This window comes from Populus nigra, chromosome 11, assembly GCF_951802175.1.
Source record: "Populus nigra chromosome 11, ddPopNigr1.1, whole genome shotgun sequence".
NCBI classification, from domain to species: Eukaryota; Viridiplantae; Streptophyta; class Magnoliopsida; order Malpighiales; family Salicaceae; genus Populus; species Populus nigra.
In genome coordinates this window covers 8,326,558-8,331,469 of record NC_084862.1, presented here as the reverse complement: position 1 = coordinate 8,331,469, position 4,912 = coordinate 8,326,558, and positions in this window count along the sequence as shown.

Below are 4,912 nucleotides of genomic sequence, written 5' to 3'. Positions count from 1 at the left end.
GAATGGTCTGACATACCCGAAGGCAAAAATCTCGCTTCCGATAATGGAAAGTTCAGATTCCACTTCTCATTGACAAGCACTCTATCTAGTTTCCGCATAATCAAATTCTCGGGACATTGGTTCGACCAAGTATAGTGCATACCTGAATACCGAAGATCATCTACTTTCGCTTCTCGAATACATGTATCCAATCTGTCCATAGTACTAGCCCACGTAGTAGACCCTCCTAACCTGTCCGACTGGTTGCGGATAGCATTAAATTCACCCATAAGAATCCACGGGGTTGACTCCCATCCATCACTACGACTCACTATATCAGACCATAATGCCTCACGTAAGGAAGCATTATTGTCTCCATAAATAATTGAAGTATTGAAACTGATTTTGGTAGCTAATATAGTGACAGAAACATGAATAGCCTGGTCTGACATTCCAACAACATCCACCTTCACCGTATCAGCATTCCAACAAACCTAAATACGACCACGACAAGAGAAATCATAATTATACAAGAAGGACCAAGAATGCAGAAGAAGTTTAGAAACATTATCTTTATTCTTGTCTTTAACTCGAGTTTCAACCAAACCAAAAAAAGCTATCCTCTCTTGATGGATGAGTCGACGCAATTCTGAATGCTTTATAGGATCATTCAAACCTCTAATATTCCAACATCCAATAATCATAGGAAAATAGAGAGGAGTACAAACAGCAACACAAAGATTACCTTGACGTGCCTCTTAGAGAGGAGCCAGATTTCTGATTCTTCTTTGAAGAGGCTTTTGAACCCCTTTTCTTTTTCTCTAGAGAGTCTCTAGCCTTAATAGCTAACTAATTAACAGTTTCCCTTTCGGTGGAATTCAGGGTTTGAGGGGTTGTCAGGATCGTTGACGTTAACTCCTTATCGATTTGTTCCCCATCTGTATCACCTCCCATTGCGTCCATATCTTGATCTAAAGCAGTACTTGCAGCCCCTTGCTCCTGTTTCATGTCTTCTCGTAAACTCTTCAAGACAAGAGGAGAGGAAGGATTTTCATCTTCATGACAACCAGCATTGCACACATCTGATGTCGCATGATCATTCATATTACAATCAGACATATGTATACCAGATGTTGAACAACCATTCTCATTACAATTACCCACTTTAGATGCCAAGGGAGCATTCTCCCCACTCACAGAACCCTTGTTTCGTTTACCAACTACCTGCCACTGAAACTAATTCGGCTTGTTATCCGCAGATTTAGAGTTCATAGCTCCTAGATTCCTCTTACCCGAGGCCACCACTTTAAGATTATCAATGTTATTAGTAGCACATAGCGTTGTGGTGTGTCCAAAGACATTGCAATTACTGCACTTGGACGGTATCCATTCGTACTCAGCTGAAATTGTTATAAATAACCCATTTGGACAGCGAAGATCATATTCCTTAACCAACGTCTTCGAAGCATCTATCTCAATGCAAACTCTTGTGTAACTAAGCCTTTTACGCAACAATGTCGTATGATCCGCATGAAGGGGGACTCCAATAGCACTCGCTACACAGCTCAACCCCTTAATAGTCCAATACTCGAGAGGGACATTATACAGCCTAACCCATACCGAAACTCTGGACAAATCATCTTTCAAAAATTGCATGTTCGGTTGCCAACGTTTAAGCACCAAAGGCCTGTTTGCCATTGCCATGGGGCTCTTTCCAGCACATTAGTGGCATGATCAACCGAATCAAAGGTGAAGATGAAGAAGTCATTATCCGAAGACAAAACTTCTGATAGACCGTAGGAGCTCCATATTCTTTTGGCAATAGAATTAACCATGGGATACGGTAATTTCTGCCCCACAAAATGACCAACTAGGGTGGATTTCCAAAATTCGCAGCCATCTTCAAACACATCAAGTGGAGGAGCTACTGTCACACGACCATCAGTCATAGTAGGGGGAGCAAAGTGCAGATTACGGACTGAACTAATGCCAAGGGTCTTGCTACCCTCATTGTCATCAACATCAGAACCCTTCAAAGCATTTAAAAAATTCAATTTGGGTCTAAGTTTTAGTTGTTCTTGCTGAGGAGACCCTACCTTCACCTCATCAACTTTAGAACCCAACACATGGTTCATTTCTGGAACAACATTAGAAGCTTGGACAGTAGAGTGTTTCTCTATACTAGCATCAGAATCAGCTTGAAACTGAGAAATCCTCATCCTATGGCTATTCAACATATCTTGCAGTTCTAATCTTAATGTATGTCCAGACTTAACTTGATTGTGTTGTTCAATGTGAGAGCTAACCATTGGAACATTTTCCACAGAAGAACATAGAGACATTATGGTAGCATACAAATACTAGAGAGAGCAAAATTCTAATAAGATAAACTGAGTCCAAGAAGCAACCTAAGCTCAGAAATAACAGAATTACGAGGCCAATATCTCCCAGCACACTGGTTGTAACAATAATCCATTCGGTCAAGACGTAGAGTAGGTTTCGAAGAACAACATACTCAAATATGGTAACGATCCAACGGTGAACAAAAGAGATCAAGCTACGACAAACCACTATGAAATTAGCAAGAAAAATGAAACTTTTCCAAAGAACTGTGATTTAATCTTCACATATGGCAAAGGCCTTCATGTCTATGATAGCCATAACAGAAATCATGAAGAAAATCCATTCAATATGCTGTAATTTCACCACTTCTCTATAGTTCCAGAACTGAAAATGCAGAATAGTAGAAATATTGCGAGATCAATATCTCTTACCTTGTTGATTGGATAACAAATCCGTTCGGTCAATGTTGAGAGAAGGTTGGAAGGAACAACATAGTAAAAAATGAGAATAATCCAACGGTGGACGGAGTAGATGTAGCTCCGACAGCACCACTCTCTCTCTCTTTCTCTCTTTTCTCTCTCTCCTCTGGTGCAATCTTAGGTACTATTATCCTCTCCTCTTCACAAAACAAAAGGAGACTTATGGACCAATTGTAGGCAAATAAACGTTCTTGAACCAATTTCAAATGATTGTTAATTTTTATCTCCGACGCAGCTTCAATTATTCCAATTTGACTCGTCAAGGCCTTTTGCAGTTGTTTTCCTCTCGCTTTTGTCATTGGACCATCTGAATCCTCTTGCATATTAGATTTAGCTTTACAAGATGGATTATAATTCTCATGATTCACATCATCAGCCCCGGGTTGAAAATGATTTGTCCTCAAATCAGAATCGTCATCGTCATTGTCATCCAAGTATGGAGTCAAGTCTTTCACATTAAAAGGAGCTGATACGTTGTAATCACCAGGAAGATCTACCTTATATGCATTGTCATTCACCTTCTCTATAATCCGAAATGGACCATCAGCTCTTGGCATGAACTTGGACTTACGTTTGCTTGGGAATCTGCCCTTGCTAATATGAATCCAAACAAGATCTCCAGGTTCAAACCTAACCATTTTCCGCCCCTTGTTAGCTTGTTTAGCATACTTTGTCGTTTTCTCCTCAATATGTAATCGAACCTGCTCATGTAGTTTCTTCATCAATTCTACCTTTCTAATTCCATCCATAGATGTCCTCTCATCAATTCGAATATGAACAAGATCAATAGGAACACAAGGATTAAAGACATACACAACCTCAAATGGTGAAAATTTTGTAGCCCCATGCACAGTACGATTCTATGCAAACCCCACAATAGGCAGACAAGTATCCCAACTCTTCAAATTCTTATGTATAACAGCTCGTAACAAAGAAGATAAAGTTCGGTTTACTACCTCAGTTTGTCCATCAGTTTGTTGATGACATGCTGTACTGAAAAGTAACTTTGTTCCAAGCTTCCTCCAAAGAGTCTTCCAAAAGTGGCTTAAGAACTTTGTATCACGATTAGAGACAATGCTTTTAGGAACTCCATGTAAACGAACAATCTCTTGAAAGAACAAATCAGCAACATGTACTGCATCGTCAGTTTTGTTGCAAGGAATGAAATGAGACATTTTGGAGAATCGATCAACCACGACCATTATTGAATCCTTTCCACGCTGTGTTCTTGGTAACCCAAGTACAAAGTCCATGCTAACATCCATTCATGGTTGCTCTGGAATAGGCAATGGCATATACAGTCCATATGCATTCTCTTTACCCTTAGCTTTCTTGCAAATAGCACATCTCTCAATCACCTTGTGCACATCCCTTAACATGTGAGGCCAAAAAAAATGTTTTTTTAGCGGCTCATAAGTCTTCTTCTCCCCAAAATGTCCACTAAGACCACCACCATGAGCCTCTCGCACAAGCAATTCCCGTAACGATCCTGAAGGAATACACATTCTACCCATTTTGAACAAGTAACCTTCATGCATAAAAGAACCCATCACAAGCTCCCTTTGCACATTCGCCAACCACATTAGCAAAGTAGGAATCATTAGCATACTGATCCTTCACTTGTTCAAAACCCATCAGCTTTGCATTCAACATAGAGATCAGTGCAAACCTCCTAGAAAGAGCATCAGCAACCACATTAACTTGCCCTTTCTTGTACTTTATGACATAAGGAAATGACTCCATAAACTCCACCCATTTAGCATGTCTGCGATTCAGCTTGCTTTGCCCCATAAGATACTTCAAGGATTCATGATCAGTATGTATAACAAATTCTTTAGGCAACAAGTAGTGCTGCCATACCTCTAGAGCCCGAATCAAAGCATAGAACTCCTTGTCGTAAATAGAGTAGTTCAAACGAGCTCCATTTAACTTTTCACTGAAGAATGCAATCGGCCTCTTTTCTTGCAGCAAGACAGCCCCAATTCCAACTCCGGAAGCATCGCACTCTATTTCGAAAGTTTTAGCAAAGTCTGGCAGTGCTAAAACTGGAGCAGTACACAACTTTTCCTTAATCAGCTCAAAAGCTTTCTGGGCATCTTCACTCCATCTAA